At 47.4% G+C, this 17,197-nt stretch overlaps 2 long non-coding RNA genes across 3 annotated transcripts; both read left to right on the top strand.

The window, feature by feature from the left end:
- Window positions 1-3,115: 3,115 nt before the first annotated feature.
- On the top strand, window positions 3,116-10,476 carry LOC309845407. Of its 2 annotated transcripts, XR_014301276.1 has the most exons (4): window positions 3,116-3,595; window positions 8,507-8,587; window positions 9,376-9,466; window positions 10,030-10,476. It is a non-coding gene; the product is annotated as an uncharacterized lncRNA (long non-coding RNA). The 2 variants fall into 2 exon arrangements; XR_014301277.1 differs by lacking the exon at window positions 10,030-10,476 and having other exon boundaries at window positions 9,376-9,493.
- A 4,237-nt stretch (window positions 10,477-14,713) lies between these two features.
- On the top strand, window positions 14,714-15,633 carry LOC309845408. Its single transcript, XR_014301278.1, has 2 exons — window positions 14,714-14,832; window positions 15,421-15,633. It is a non-coding gene; the product is annotated as an uncharacterized lncRNA (long non-coding RNA).
- The last annotated feature ends 1,564 nt before the right edge of the window (window positions 15,634-17,197 follow it).

Genomic DNA, 17,197 nt, shown 5'->3' with positions numbered 1-17,197 from the left:
GACCCTGAGATCATAACCTGAGCCAAGGGCAGAGGCTTTAACCCACTGAGCCACCCAGGCACCCCTTCCCACTTCTTTATAGAAATAGAGAACTCACCATTTGAAACAATAATTTATGTTCTGCTAACACTAGCTTATGCCGCTCTGGTTTTATTCAAGATTCCTGTTTTCATACAAAAAGTATAATTGAGCAGAAAAAAACCATGCTATTCAATGCTCTATAGAAAGTCTAGCAGCTTGGATTCTAAACCCATGACCAAGTCACCTGTCCGCCCCCCCTGCTTCACCGGATGGCAGAGTACCGAACAGAAAATGTGTACTCAGAAGAGAAAGGATTCACGGCTGCTGGGTGTGTGAGTGCAGCCTCAAGTCCTAAGAAACATTCACAGCAGGAATGACCAAATCAAAATACAAAGTGCACGTCCTTCCCAATTATTTTTACTGCGGGTCGATTCATGTTTGGATACATCCTTATCGCTCAGCCGTCATCATTGTGTGCAGGCCGATACGTGTGCTCATTATATCGGATGAGAGGGCCTCCTTTCTCCTGCGTCTCTTTGCTCTGTGGCCTACTTTTTGCCTTGGGGAAAATCCTGGGCCGGTCTTAAGATTTGCGGGGTGCTTGCAATCACAAGAACTGATTTCTTTTCATAGTTATTATGTCCAGTCCCGTGTAATAAGGGACTCACCTTCGAGCTCTGCCCCTCTTCCAGCTCCTCTGCCCTCTGCCTCCCGGACCGGACTGGGACAGGGTGGCTGCTTCTCTCTTTCCTCCACAGGCTCTGCCCCACTAGCCAGCGGCTGTTGTTTCTGGCCCTGGTGAGGGTGGGGGAAGGGATGAGGGAGAAGGTACTGGTTCTGTGGCCATCACGGTGGCGGTCTCTGGCCATGGTAGAATTTCAGAGCTGACTCCTCACTCTGAGGTTTTCTACCCTGTTTTCTCTGAGATTCCCCACTAGAACCTTCCAATGCCCTTCCAATGGCCGTTTAAGCCTCCAGCACGCAGGCTTTCAACGTCAGGGGTCCGCCCTTCTGCGGGGTCTGTCAGTCCTTCCAGGGAGCGCTCCCTGGCCAGGCCCCTTGGAAGATGGCTCCAGGCCATCTCCTGCTAGCATGTCGCACATATATTCCACCAGGAATCATCACTGCCCTATTATTTGTGCAAGTGTTCGTTGTTTCCAGGCAAGTCCCCTCTCTTTCCCTCCCTCTCTCCCTCTCTCTCTCCTGCCAATCAAACCATTGCCTTTACATTTTTCAGGGGTGTATCATGTACTAGTTCCCAATATGCCCCCAGAAAGAGGCCAGGCTGCCAGGCAACCCCTAGCAAAGCATCTTGAGAGGAGGGCAAAGCATCGCAATTCTCTGCTAGGCAACAGTGTCCTCCTTGGTTCTCCAAGGCCTTCTCTTTCATAGGACGGAGGGTGGACTAGCACTGGCGGCGCTGGTTTAATCTCATAAGGTGTCCTGCCTGTGGTCTAATAGCTACTAGGGTGTGGGGGCAGGACATGCATCATACTGCTCTCTACCTTTGGGGAGTCAGTGCAAACAAGCAGACCTCAGGAAGGGCAGGATTAAACATCCTGTTACGTGTGTATAAGCAGAGACGTGTCCGTGGGTGCTGAGTGGGCCCCGGGTAGCTGAAAAATGATCCAGATGTTTTCTAAAGGAGACGGTATGAATGAGAATGGATAGGAAGACATGCGGTAAACGTAAAGTGATGACAATGTCCATGCTATTCTCCGGTATTTGTGTGGGACTCAAACTGGTGGGTGGAAAAGCCAAGAAATAGGGAAGAGCAAACCGCTGCAGTGGTAGAGGGGATGGGAAATCTCACAGGAACAAATGGACAAAGGATTTCAAGAAATTAAATGAACCCTTTAGAAAGGCCCAGGAGCCCAGCAGAAACGTTCGGGTCCAGCTCCCCTGTGGTTCTGGTGATCAGCCTGGCTTGGAGCCATTCTCGTAAGCGACCTGTCCGGTACATGACAGATGCTTGGGTACATTGTTTCCTATCACTGGTGTGATGCAGTTCTGTCAGTCCTCCCCATCACTTTTGGAAACTACAGGACTAGATGATCTCGAAGGTCCAATCCAGCTCTGAGAGTCTAGGAGGCACTTTATGATGCAAAGACATCCCAGTCATGGGACCTAACACTCCAAAACCTTCTTCCACAGTGGCTCTATCCCGAGTGCCGTCTGAGATTGAGCTCAGAAATGAGGCAGTGTCTCCTGGAAAGCAGAAAGACTTAAATTCTTAAGAACATTTATTTATAAGGCAGAACCCCGCTGGGTCTTGCCATCATCAGGAGCCTCCTGAGAAGTCCCCGTCAAGGTAACAAGGGTAACCAAGTTGGCCAGTATTGCCAGGGCCAAGGGCTGGAGCTGTGGCAAGCTAAAGGCACTTTCTAGTGTAGTTATTCCAGGAAGCAGGCTAGAGAATCACTAAAATAAGCTGAATTCCTATGAAGGGAGAGCCAGGAAACCCTGGGAGCAAGGACAGGAGGACAGACAGCACGAACTCAAAGAGAGCCCAGAAGGTGCCGGGTAGACCTGCACAGCTCAGAGAACTTCAGGGCGCGGGTTGGAAGCCTTGGAGAGGCAGGCACGAGTCAAGCAGGGGCGATGGCCACCACTCATTGCCCCTTCCTCACCCTCCAATCTGGAACCTGGCCAAAGGGACCCAAAATGGGGTGGTAACTCCGGGTTCCTGGAAAGGGCCTTGACCCATGGAGGTATTTGTGGGACCTGCGCACAACATAACCACCGCTATTCAGATGCAGCTAACAGGATGGTGTGTTTCCTCTGTGTGGCTGGTCCCATCCAACTCATTACTTTAAAACTACTCTGTGTATGTCCGCTGCTCCTTTCCGTTTTTTTTTAAACAGCTGAAAGGTATATTGCGCATTTTAACTGACAAGCTCGGGTGGAGTTTGGCGGTGAGGAGGCTTGATGGTAGTCGAAGAAAGTTCCGCAAGGTTCCTGAAGAAAAAGGCCTTCAACTGGGATGGCCTTGGGGGTGTCCTAGTCCTAAACGCCCTGCAGACGCGGTAACTTCCAGAGAAGTCTCAGCTGCGGGCCCCGACGGAAGACCAACAAGGGAGAAGAAACGCAAAGAGCCAATGAACCGAAGAGAGACAAAACAAAACCGAGGCGACCTGATGGAGTGGAAGAGTGAGCTCGCCCTTGGGGTCGGAGGCCTAGGATGGGGGGAGGGGCAGTTGCCCTGAACGGAGTGACCCTCTGCAGGACCAGGCCTCACCAGTGCCTGGACTTGATTCCCCGCCCCAGCGCGTGCCTAAGCGGCCGGGCGTGCTGCACATGCTCCGTCTGCTGATAGCCAGCAAGCTGCAAAATGCTGCCTGGCATGCCGGAGAGAAAACCAGAAAGCGGGGCTGAGCTTTCGTGGCCGGTTCTTGGGCCACTGCTGCTCCCAGGCAGCCCGCTCCCGAGCGGCGAGTGACAGCTCCTGCGCCCCCCCCCTGCACCCCGCGGCCTCCCGCTCCCAGCACCGGGGTTTTCTGGCTCAGCGGGACAGAGTCCGGGGGTGAGGTGGGGGGCAGCCTGCGGGGCCGAGACCAGCAGCAGGTGCGACCAGGTAAGCCCTGGTGTGCTCGGGACGCCCAGCCTGCGGGGCGAGGAGCGGAGCAGCTCGCGGGAAGGAGGAGCGCCTCGCTCCCGTCGTCTCTCCGTGGGCGAGTGTGTTGATTCCAAACCGAGGCTGAAAAGCGGGAGCTTGGAGCGGCTTCAGGGGGTCAAAGCCTCGCGTGCCAAGCACAAAGGGGCTTGCTCACTCCTTCCTGCACGGGCAGTCGGCCCAGCCCTCCTGTGGGAGTCTCCGATTTCCCCTCCTTCCCTCGCCCCATCCTGTTCCCCTGCCCGCTTCCCTCCTCGGCTCTCCCAGCTCTGCGGGGGGTGGGGGCGGGGAGACGGCGCTGGGGGGGTCCTGCTCCCCCAATCGGGGCGCTCCGGCTCCGGGCGCCCAATGAGCTTCGCGAGCCGGCGTAGTAACAGCTCCGCTCCTTTCCCAGGCTGCCGCCCCCCCACCCCGACCTCGGCTCTTAAAGGCACCCGCCCCCTCTCTGCGCAGCCGTCTCCCTCCCCCCCCCTTTTGTGGCCTTGCTCGGCGTTGGGCTCCTCCACCCCTTTCTCTCCGGTGTGACTTTCACCTTGAGCTCCTCTTCTTTCCTCTCATTCACGGGTTTTTCTCTTCTCTGCTACCCTTTCCTTCTCTTTACTTTCCTGTTCTTTCTTGAATTCCACCTCAGCTGCCTCCCTAGTCAGGGGCCGCCTGTGACAGCAGCGAAACCTATAGCTGAGCTGGGGAATTCGGGTGAGATGCTGGAAATTAGTCAATTCCACTGATGCCTCAGGTGGGCAGATCCGGAGATGTGGTTGGAGGAATCTTCTCCGGGTTGACTGCCCTTGGGGCTCAGCATGGTTTCGTCCCCCACTTTGCAGATTCAGAAACTTGTCTTTTTGGTTCACTACTCACTGCAAAGTAGACTCACATTATACTGCTCACAAGAGAATAAGGACAATGTATGAGTTTACTGGCAGGGATAAGCCTTTGGTGTCAGGGATGCGTTGGGTGTTTGTCAATCCTGCAACTTCTCCCTGGGTTTAGGAAGGATACATCCGCTCAGCCTAGCTTGCCCATAGGTGGAACCGCCTGATTGAGTTTCAGTCAACGGAATGTGGGCAGAAATGATACATGTGCCCCTTCCAGACCCGGCCATAAATGCCCCAGGTGCTGGAAGTGAAAGGTTCTGCAACAGGAGACACACAATGGAAGGCTCTTGGATCTTTGAGTCACCATATGCAAGAGAACTACCAGGAGAGATGTCTGACCCCCATGGACCGTGATATGGACAAGTAAACTTACTAAATGAAGACACTGAGCTTTAAAGATTGTTTATTTTATATGATAGCATCAGTGTATCTAGGGAAAATTAACTTGCTTCCACTGTTCTGAACACTCTCTTCCCATACAAGGTATTGATATGGAGACCTGTACGGGAGAGGCTTTCTGGGTTAGCCAGAAGTGGACCAGAGCCCTGAGCGGTATTTAAGCTGCGGTGCACTTCTGCCTGAGCTCGGGAGACACTGGAAAGAACTGATGAAAGTAAGGTCGATGAAGGCATTCAGATGATCATGTAGCATAGGCTACTTCCTAGTCACCTGTTCATCTTTTGATTTAGGAGAAGGGAGAGAAGAATGAGGAACAAGAAAAAAAAAATGGTACCAGCTCAGAAGTTCAAGGAGAGGGTGGAAGTTTCCAGATTTAAGGACATCATACAGTTTCATGCGAAGATAGAGAAGACTCTGGGCTGGGCAGGAGATTGGTCAACACCGTGGGTCACAGAGTCATGGAGTCATGAGTTACGTAACCAGACCCACATGTCCCACTGCCTAATCCACATCTCCACTTGGAGACATTCCAAATATGGCAAGTCCAAAGTTCTTCCCGAAGCCCACTCCCATCTCAGTCAGTGTCTGTTCTGGTTTCTCCATTTCTCAGACCAGGAACCATAGTCTTTATTTATTTTTTTTAAGATTTTATTTATTTGACAGAGAGAGACACAGCGAGAGAGGGAACTCAAGCAGGGAGAGTGGAACAGGGAGAAGCAGGCTCCCCGCCGAGCAGGGAGCCCGATGCGGGGCTCGATCCCAGAACCCTGGGATCATGGCCTGAGCCGAAGGCAGAAGCTTAACCCACTGAGCCACCCAGGCGCCCCGACCACAGGAAACCATAGTCTTTACTAGCTCTTCTCTTTCTCTCATGCTCCACATTTAATCCATTAGCTATTCTCTGTGCTCTACCTTCCAAATACACGGAGGGGCACCTGGGTGGCTCAGTCAGTTAAGCGTCCGAATCTCGATTTTGGCATAGGTCATTCTCAAGATTGTGAGATCAAGCCGCACATGGGGCTTTGTGATGGGCTTGGAGCCTGTTTAAGATTCTCTCTCTCCTTCTGCCACTGACACTCCCCCCTCTAAAAATAAAAAATAAAAATGCATGGAGAAATGAGTTACCTCTTACCATCAGGCTGCTACCATCCTATATCGGGCTGCCATCATGTCTTACTTCCATACGTTATTGCAAAGGCCTTCCAACTGGTCTTCTTGCATTCCTCCTTGCTCTCCTCCTGTCTGTTCTTCCTACAAGATTCAGACTGCTTTTATTTAAAAATGGAAATCAGATCATACTGCTTGAACCCTCCAAATGCTTGCCAGCTTGCTGAAAAGAAAATCAAAAGTTCTTAGGGTGGTCTACCAAGCTGGCATTGTTGGGGTCCCCGCCTCTTCTCTGATCTCACCTCTGCGCTTCCCTCCAGCAGAAACTGCCAATGCCGCACCCAAATCCCCAGGGCTCCCACAGGTTACTGTGGACACTGCCCTAGGCTCTAGTGGCCTGCTTGCTTCTGCCTGGAGGCATTCTGTGGCCTCAGGAGCAGGTTCCAAAAGCCATCATCAGTGAGAGGGGAATTGGATACACACCCAGCTTCCTGACTGCTCCCTGGAGCAGTTCTGAGGCATATTCCTGATGGTCTCCGAGCTCCCTAGCAGGCTGAGCATCAGAACTGTGGGTTACCACCCACAGTGGTAACCCACTCATTAATGTCCCACTTACTCAATTACGTTCCTTTCCTCTTTCACTTCCACATTCTCTCTTAGCGCTTTGTAAGATCACCTCCACTTGCATCCAGACTTCTGTCTTAGGAAATTCACAAGCTAAGGTACCTCTGGGTCTAGCCCGGCAACACTACTGTCCTGTTTCTAGAACACATCAAACACTGCACTGCCTCAGAGTCTTTGCATCTTCTGTTCCCTCTGCCTGAAATACTCTTCCCTCCTGTCCTTCGGGTTTTTGCCCACATAACATCTTCATCTCTGTGTTACGCAGGAAACCCGACCCCCACGAGTCGCTCTCTGTCCCCTTCTCTGCTTTATTTCTCTTCTTCGTGTATCATCTAAGGCCAACAAACCCACTGTGTGGTGGTTTACGGTCTCACCCAGGCGAAAGATAAGCTTCATAAGAGGGACTTGGTCTGTTCTGTTCCGTTCTGTTCCTGGCAGAGTCCAGAGTGGTGTGTGGCACAAAGTAGGTGGTTCAGTGAATAGTCGCTGAGCAAATGGGCATTGAGATAGAGAATAGGAAGAAAATAAAGAATGTTTGTGACCCCAGTCCAGACATGCTGTGTGACTTTAATGACCCTTTTGTTCATAAAAGCTTGAAGTCTACAAGATGAGAAACGTATCACTGTATGAGAAAGATCTTAGGGCATCCACAATTTCCTATTTTCTATGTTCTGTAAAAGACTTTGAGTCTTTCCCCCAATGAAAATGAAGAAGGGAGTTAATTTCACAAGGATCTCTGCGTTCCGACTTCTCTTATGAGATGTGTTTTAGATCCTAATTATAGCAAGCACTGTTCACAATTTTTTTTTTAATTTAGAAAGTTCAAACTTTTTCTCAAGAACGAGCAGACTTGAACAGATGGAAGCTAATGAGTAAAGCCTGACAAAAAAGTGTGCAAGGTGCTCCCAAACCCGTTCTCTCGGGCCTGAGGGGTCCACCTGAGCTGTCTTCCTCATCTTCCTTGGCACCCTGTGCCTGTGGATGAGATGTGGGTCTCGCCTCCACGTTAGGTCCCCCTTGAGGCCCCCACTGAAACGTCACCTTCCCTGACTCCCTACCAGGGGACTCTCCTTCATGGCATACATCCGTTTCCCTCTGTGGCACTTTCCATGTCCTGTAGTCACATCATACTTATTTCTTGCCATTTCCTTCTATTGCCTTCTTCTTCGAGCCCGAGCTCTCTGAGGGCAGACCCATATCCGCTTTGTCACAATTTCATGCCAGGTGCCTGGCACACGGTAGGGCCTCTATGAAGATTCGATGGACACAGGAATGATAGGGCCCATGAAGGCGGGTTGGCAGCCAGGAGCTGGGCAGCGGCATGCTCAGGTGGGATCAGCAGCCCAGTGCAAGACCTAAGCCTCCCGATGCCCCCTCTGAGCCCTCCCCCTCGTCCCTGCCTCTCCCTGCTTCACCAAAGCTGTGAATCACCTCGCTGACAGGCAGGGTCATCTAAGAAAGTAGAAAGAGGAAAAGAAAAATGAGACACTGGAGGGGAGAGCGGAGAATCTAGGCTCTTTTAACAGCCACTATTCCTTATTTCTTGCTCAAGTATTGGCACCTTTAAAAGCCTTGGCTGTCCTCCCCAACCTCCCCACTCAATCACAAACCACAGAGCCTCCAGAAAATAAAGGGGGAAAAAAATCAATGTGCTAAATCTTCCCTGGGCTCAGGAACGACGCCCCCTGCTGGCCGTCCAGCTAAACTCCTGGGTCCTCCCACTGAACCTGATTCCAAATTCAGATGGGGGGGAAAGGGGTTTGCACGTTAAAAGTGTTTAAAAATCGTTATCTGAGTTGTAGGTGGTTGAGAACAGAATCCTATTTTGAAAATATTAAGAATGACTGGTTTTTCTTTCTCCTTTAAGTCTCATTTCTTTCAGCCACACCCCTAACCCCACATCTGAGGGAGTTTACTGCTCCAGCGTGGGAGAAGGTTCAACTGAGGGGTAAGTAACTTTGGGCATCAAATCTCTCTTAAGAGCTGGGCCTGGAAAGCTGGCCATCGTGGAAAGAGAACAGGAATTTCTAAATTCCCAAACTCCTCTTCTGGCGTGTGGAGAGCGATGCTCATTTAGTAGATGAATGGATTCTAGAAAAAGGAGGTCCGTGTCAGAGAGAAGATCTTTCCCAGAGGGTGCTAGAAAGGAGGGTATGCAGGGCAAGGGGAGAGTGAGCTAGGACCCAAGATCATATAGGTTCTTGTCGCCCCTGCCTAGGGTCAGGACCCTGATGCGTATGTGGGAGTGTACGTGCGTGTGCATGTGTGTGTGTGTGTGTGTGTGAGTGTGTAGGTGGAGGACAGGGGAGAGAAACATCAAGAAACAAGTAGTTATGGGGGAAGCTGAGAATGTTGAAGTGAGGGGGCTGTGGTCCCCCTGGGCTTCTGACCCATCTTAGAGGAGGCTGCCAGTTCCCACCTGAAGTCCCACCGATGCTAGGCATCGGCCGAGACGGCACCCAGAGGAAGGGACCAGCTCAGGGAGAGCAGAGTTCTCACCTGACCAAGGCAGGACGTGGAGAATGCTGGGACGGGGCGGTGGGTGGCGCAGACAGAAGCCTGGGGATGGGGCTGAAAGAGGCTTCTGGGCAAGGACTTTATTTTGTTCGTTGCTGTATACCCAGCCCCGGGAGCACTGCCGGGCACATAGTGTTGACTGATCAATAGTTTCCGAGTGAAATGATTCAGTGAAGGTTCTAGGTCCCCCAACCCCCCCGCCCATCTCTGCTACCACAGGCCCTGAATCCTGTCTACCTTCCCACACACCATCCTGTAAGGGAAGCGGGCGCAGAGGAGAGCTGAGCAACGGAGCTTTACTCCAAAGAAGGTGGGCGATACATTTAAAAAGACGATTTACAGCAAGGTAATTTGTGAAATACACACTGATTAAGTTTTAATTTTTTAAAAAGATTTTATTTCTTTATTTGAGAGAGAGAGAGAGAGAGAGAGAGAGAGAGAGAGCATGCGCGGTGGGGAGAGGGACAGGGGAGAGGGAGAAGCAGACTCCCCACTGAGCAGAGAGTCCACCACGGGGCTCGATCCCAGGCCCCTGGGATCATGATCCGAGCCAAAGGCAGCCGCTTAACGACTGAGTCACACAGATGCCTCTAAGTTTTAATTTTGTTTCTCCTTGTAGCTGCCCATTAGGATGGCCCGCAGGAGGCTGCACACCCCTCCGCGGTGGGCTGCGGCTGAGGGGTCATGGCAGCCAGTGGCGGATCTCAGTTACTTGACTGAGTGGACCAGGGTTGGAGCAGGCCATGGGAGGTGTGAATTCCCAGAACTCACTCGTGCCCCTCGCTTGGGAGGCATTCAAGACCACTGCTCCAAGGAGGGCTTCGGGAACCATCACGGGGCTGAATAGGGAAACACTGGTTGCCATAATTGTAGGAAAAGAAGAACTCGTTTGAAGTCTCCCAGGAAACTTACATACACTGGCAAGCATTATCTGGATGCTGTAGGCATCTTAGCCCATGGAAGCTTTATCTCTGCCACCAGTGTTGGTGATGGGATGTCTAGATGGAGCTGGTGTGACACACAGTGACTGTTTTCTTCTTTCGTGACTCAGTGATTGCTGCTCTTTGACCAACAAATGTGGATTGTCCACTAAACGTATCCTCAGCCACCTGGGACTGGGAACTGCCTTCAGCGAGCTTTCCAATCAGCACGACCCTGGCTTTCATGAGGGTTCATGAACTGTGCGAGTCGGGCCCCTCCCCCACATCTCTGCACACAGGGAGCCCTTCGGCATGGTTCCTGTATTGAGGACCTATGGCTGAGTAACCAATTATCCTGGAAACACAGTGACTGAAAAGAGCAAACATCTTCCTTTTCACATTCCTGCAGGTAAAGTGCCTGATCCACTCTCCAGCCACTTGACTCCTTTTTGCTGTCGTGGGAAACGAGAAAGGAAATTTAGAACATAACCCTCTTGTTCTGTTCATAAGACCATTCTGCGTTCTTAAGTCACACAGTTGAGATTTTCTTTAATGTACTATGAGACTTTTTTCTTTTTTATTCTTTTACAAAAAGTAAGCATAGTCAAGCATTGGACTCTTGATTTTGGCTCAGGTCATGATCTCAGGGTCCTGGGATTTGAGCCCTGTATCAGCCGCTGCACTCCTCGGGGAGTCTGCATGTCCCTCTGCCTCTCCCCCTGCTCATGCTGTCTCTCTCTCTCTCTCAAATAAATAAAACCTTTCTTAAAAAATAAGAAAAAGAAGCAGCTTCTAGCCTGTGTGTCACAGTATGGCGGTTTTAGTGAACTTGCAACCCCCCATACACATGCACACACATGTACACGCACACACACGTACACACGCACACACACACACACACACACACAGAGTTACAAACATGTATGGGTATTGGACAGTGGAAAGAAATAGGCAGCGAGTATGAAAGTCCCTAGCAAATATTTTTTAAAACGGTGGTCATAAATACCAACAGACTATTAGGATGTTATTTATAGGATAATAATCTCTGCATGAAGTTATTTCACTCACAGGCTCTGTGATGAGTGTATTAGGGCTGGGTATTGATTGTTAAGATCAAAATATGCTTTTCTTTAGCTGATATAACTTCCAAAATAAATCATTCATACAGTCGGTGACTCATACAGTGCATTCCGGCGTGCTCTGCTACTTGTTAGGAGATTTTTATTTAATTTAAGCATTTTCATTATTGTGGATTTTTATTGTACACTGTTCAGTTCTGAGTCTTGGGCAATTGTTATAATAAGGTTACTAGTCAGAGGCTGCAGATAAAGAACAGCAATTCAATAATTAAAAGGCAACCAAGAGTGCAATCTGTCAAATAGAAAAAAAAAGAAAAAACACAGATCTGAAAGTGCATGAAGATAAGCTAAGAGCCAAATCTATTAATGCAAAATATGATTATTTCCAGTGGTGAACCAATATGTGTTGCTGCTTCCACTTTACAAGGGGATTTTGTAAGATAATCAAACCAGCGGTGTTAGCAGGGCGGTCCTGAGTTCCATCTTCCAACCAAGTCTGAGATGATCTCGCAGAATTCCCTTTTAAAACCCACTTTCAGGGTTTTATTAGACTGGGTTCTTCTTCCTCTTCCTATTTATTCCTGTTCTTACCTTCTACCACTCCTACATTCCCCATGCTTTTCCATGCTTAGTAAGAGTAAGGTTTTTGAAGATGTGGATCTGGTCGTTTTCTTTTGTGTCCCTCTTCTCAAGTATCTTTTGGAATTGCCCATTCACCTCTGCTTTCGTCCCCCTGGTTCAAGCCACAGTGTCTTAATTTGCCTCCTGTGGACCCCTGGTCTCCCCACATCCATCTTTGCCTCACCCCACCCCACCCCACCTTACAACTTCTGCACAGCAGCTGGAGAAATCTTATTGTCACACAAAGATGTTCCTTCCATTCCTGCACTTAAAATGGATTACCCTTTTTTCAGACCTCTCGACATGGCCTGAAATGCCATACTGGTCAGGTTCTGGCCCGCCTCACCTGCCTCTTCTAGAACTACCCACCCTTTTCTACTCTGTGTGCCACCTTTCAAATCCCAAACCACACAATGCCCCTTACCACCTCAGGGCCTTTGCACATGCTGTTCCTTCTGAGTGTGGAAAGCTTTCTACCACTACCTAACCCCTTCTGCCTGGCCAGTGGCTACCAGTCCTTCAGGCTTCAACCTAAATATCACTTCTTCAGGCCAGCCCTCCAAGTTGTCCCAGACTAGGTCCGGTCATGTTACTGTGTGTTCTCGGCAACCTTTATTTGCCCTTCCTGGTACATACCATGATTGTGAATTTTTAATTGCATAATTCATTTCTCTCTTCACTTTCCTGAGTGCCCACGATATGCCTGTGTGAGATTGTCACAACTGCCATAAAAAATATCACAGACTAGAGGGCTTCCACACCAGAAATGATCTTCCCACATTTCTGGAGGCTGGGAGTCAGAAATTAATGTGCTGGCAGCTTTGGTTTCTTCTGAGGCCTCTCTCCTTGGTTTGTAGATGACCATCTTCTCCCTCTGTCCCCACATGGTCTTTCCTCTTTTGTTTTTTTAATGTATTGTTTTTCTAATGTAATTTTCTAATGTATTGTTTTTCTAAAGTATTTCGGTGTCTAGAGGATTACTTAGCTGAAAGCAGATGCCTCTCTTGGGAATTTTCACTTCCCTCCTCCACCACGTGGAGGTTTACATGGTCTCTAGAGGAGTCAGTACCATCTCTATATCCAAGAGAGCAAATGTGGGTCTCTTGTTTTTTTACTGCTATTAATTCTTATAGCCACAAGGTGTCGCTGTTGAAAAAAAAAACTTGCTTTGTGCGTTCTAACCATTGATGTTGATGTGCTCTGGGACCTTGATGCCTCCATCCCAAACTGCTGTGGCTCTTTAAGGAGAGCAATCTCATGTCCTCAGTGTTATATTCTATAAAAATGGCCCCACCTTCTTCTAGCTCTTCTCTGCTTTCATCCTTGTTCTGATGGATTATCTTAAAAGTTGAGAGGAAGCAAAGATTTCAAAAGACACTGAAGGAAAGAATTGGTAGGAAAAAAGTTAAAGATGCTGTTTTACACATGAAATCCTTGTATTACATCGTGTCAAATAGCCATAGACTGAGATCTTGAACTGTGATATCGTTATATCTCTGTTGAATTGAACTCCAAAATCTTGGGAGAAAGAAGAAATAATCACAGGGGAGTGCAGAGGCTTGATGCCAATTCTTTGCTTGCAAGTACTTGGGATATAGGGAAAAGCACTCTGGATCTGGAACAAGGAGACATGGGTTCAAATCCTCACCCTGATATTAAATTGCTGCATGAACTTGAGAACTCACCTGATTTCCTTGACCTTCATGCTCACATCTATAAACTTGAGACAATACCAGTCTTTTACTTCTTACAGTGCTCTTGTGAGAATCAAGTGGATTGATCTGAAAACTGCAGAGCACTATGTAAATATGAGTTCTTTCCAAAGAAACTTAAAAAGATTAACAGTCTGGGTTTTGGCGAGCAGTTTTTAGGCTGACAGCAAAATTTCAGAGGAAGTACGAGGAGTTCTCAGATAGGCTGAGTCTCTCTGCAGTTTTCCCCACGGCTAACATCTTCAATCAATTAGTTACAATTGATATGTCAATACTGATGTATTACTAGTAACTAAAGTCTATCGTTTATGTTAGGGTTTATTCTTTGGTTGTAGAGTTATATGGGTTTTGACAAATGTGTTAGGCATGTATCTATGGTTAGAATATCAGACAGAATATTTCTGCTGCCCCGAAAATCCCCTCTGCTCTACCTATGCGTCTCTTCCTCTCTCTCCTCCAACCCCCGACGACCACTGATCTGTTTACTGTCTCCATAGCTTTGTCTTTTCCAGATGTCATAGGGTTGGAATCATATATTATGTAGCCTTTCCAGATTGGTTTGTTTCCCTTAGTAATATGCATATAAAATTCCTCCATGTTTTTTCATTGATAACTCTTCTTTTTATTGTTGAATACTATTCCCTTATGAATAAATTTCCAAGAGACTTTTTTTTAAAGCCTTGTATATTTTAAAGCAGTTTTATTAGGTTTGCAACAAAACTGAGATATTTCCAATACATTTCCCGCTCCTATGCACACAGAGCCTCCCCCTTATCAATGCCACTCACTGGAATAGTGCATTTGTTACCATTGATAAACTTATATTGATACATTATAATCACCCAACATCCATAGTTTACACAAGGGTTCACTTTTGGTGTATATCCAATGGGTTTGGACAAATGTATAATGACCTATTTCTATCATTCATCTATCATACAGAGTATGTTCACTTCCCCAGACTTTTTACTTAGAAAAGCAGTCAGACTACCTTGTAATAGGTTTAAACTAAACTAAATAATGAGAAAAAGAAGGTGCTAAGGTCATCTTGATATGGAGGTAGGCGGGCAGAAAAGCTACATAGCCTTCATGCCAATAGCGTGTGCTAGAGGAGGGAGGTGTTATGAACCAGCTGTAAATACAAAAACTGTAATATTTCCACCTCCGCTCCCTCCTGGAAGTTCAGCCACAGTTCAGTTGCCAACAATGTCATTCCCTCAGTGCAGGACCTGAGCGGTACCCCTGATGCCCAATACCTGGGTTGGTGCTGATGGCAGACTTAAAAAAAAAAAAATGCTGATGTCCTGGATCTCTCAAACCACATCCTTCCTGGCTGTATGCCTGGTATGTAAGAGCATGCAATAAATGCTTGAATGAATGAGTGGCTGAAGAAACAGGATAGGCTCCAGATCTGGGAACTGAAGGAAGGTTCTGGGAGGAGGCAGAAAGATCTGGTTATTAATAATATTGTAATAAACCCCTGGAGATACTCTTGCCAAGCCCAAGACCCCCCTGTACCAAGGCTGAGCACTGCAGAGGGACTGTTTGCATTAGATTCCAGCCAAGACATCCCCAAGATCCCTGGCAATAAAGGAAATAGCCTGGTGCCAGCCAATATACCCAGAGGAAATTCACGCTTGTGCGGGTTTATCCCTAGTCTCCTTCTACAACCGGATCTTTAGCGCCACCCAGTGGTGCTCCCTTAGGCTTACTGCACTGCCAAAGCACCCAACAGGGCTTCGTGCCCTGCTTTCAAGTTGGTAGGATTAAAACCTTCCTCTTAAGGTTCAAGATAAGAGACTATGTAGGAATAAGGAATAAATGGAGAGCTTTAGAATTAATGTCAGAGAATTTTAAGTCACATAACTTAATCTCTGCAATTACATACACAATTAGTAGTAGGATTTTGTATTTATACTTATCATTTTGCAGTTTTGGAGACCGAGCGTTTGGGGACAATGAGGCCAAGATCAAAGGTTAAAGCTGTGCAAAGGAAATGCAGAACTGGGAGGTGGAAAAGAGAATCGAATCCAGCCCTCGGCTCCAGACAGGAGACATGTCATTGTCATTTCACAATTAAAGTTTTAGAAAGGCTTCGTTAAATGCCAAAGGTCATTGATCCAATAAATGAGGCAAGAATCCTGATTGGATGGAGTGTCCTTTTTCTTTTGCTATGCTGCTTCAGAGTGCCCTCTTTCTTTTGATATATTCCTGTTTTGCTACAAATGCTTTGATATTCTCCTACAAACAGGTCAGTCTTTATTCTATTTTATACTCATAAACTGTTCTCCTAAAGGTTTGGGTTACTCTGTCCCTCACCCAAGAGCTAGAATTCTTGACATTTCTTATAATGTGGAAGGCATTATTACATCTGTTATATACATTAAATATCTTATATATAATGTCAACCCATATCCCTTTTATCGGCTGTAACATTTTAGGTTCATCATTGTATGTAACATTTAAAATCTAATTAATGCAATTCACAATGGATTTTTAAATCTGCATATTCTTTATGAGCTTGTGGTTTGGCATTGGAAGAACACCCATGTATTTGGCATTAGATATTGAGTTGGTGATAGCACATTCAATAATCCATTTTATCTTCATGACTAGCCCTATAAGTAAGTTAGAGTATTATCTTCATATTGACAAAGAAACAGAGACTCAGACATTTTAAATAAGCACCCACAATGACATAACAACTAGACAGAGGAGCCGGACATTGAACCTGGGTTTTTTGCCTTGAAGTCTAGTAGTGTTTCTACCACACCGCTTGACTCCAGCAGAACTGAGACCAAGACGGTAAGTTCTATTCCCACCTTAAATAACACCTAAAACACTATCTCCTACATCAACCGTAGACATTTAGATGCTCATTTGTATGTCAGAGGTTCTATTGAATTCTAATATAGACACATGGTTGGCCTAGTGATTCCCAAGCTCGTGGCATCGTTGTTTTGCTATTATTGTTGTTTGGTACATGTGTGTAACTATTTACTTCCTTCTGAAATAGTCCTCTATGAACACATCGTGAGCAGTGCTGGCTGGAGGGTCTCCCTGGGGACATGTGGACTTGGGAGGTAGCTGTCAACCAAATGCGGATTCAGTCTTTCGAGGTAGGGTCTGGGTTTATTTGCCAAAAACAGTTTAAAGCATAATTTTTATTTTAAAATTCTTGTTTGTGACCTTCTTTGTGCAAGAAAGGATTAATGTAGGAAAGCAGGAGTTCCGTGGCGTGGTGATGATCTCCACAGTTCTCCATGAAAGTATATAATGTATCTATGCTACGGTATCATTTCAGTTCCTTTCTGCGGCATCTGTGATATCTATCCCCCCTTTTCTTGTACCTCTAGTGGCCTCTCTTAACCTGTTCATCTCCTTGTGTGACCTCTGACACGCATTCTCATTTCCTCAGCATTTTGTCAGTTTAATGTTGGGGGGAAAATCTGATCAAATTCACTTGGATTATCTCATCAGTCCTTAGTGCTTCAGGAGTATTTGAAATTGGAATAAATAAATCTCTAACTGGAAAATTTCAATTAGCTTTGGAGAGATCTGGGGAAAAGAATATCAAAGATCATCTGTCTCGCTAATCCCAAACTTGCCTATTTTCCCATGTCATTAAGTGCTTGCCGGTGGATCCAGTGTTGCCCAGACTGGGACTCTCATCCCAATCGTAAATCTATGACAGGAGGCACAGATAAGT

The sequence above is a fragment of the Mustela nivalis genome (genome assembly GCF_964662115.1).
Source record: "Mustela nivalis genome assembly, chromosome: 12".
In the NCBI taxonomy this organism is placed as follows: domain Eukaryota; kingdom Metazoa; phylum Chordata; class Mammalia; order Carnivora; family Mustelidae; genus Mustela; species Mustela nivalis.
Note: the sequence above shows the minus strand (reverse complement) of the source record. Positions and strands in the feature narration are given on the sequence as shown.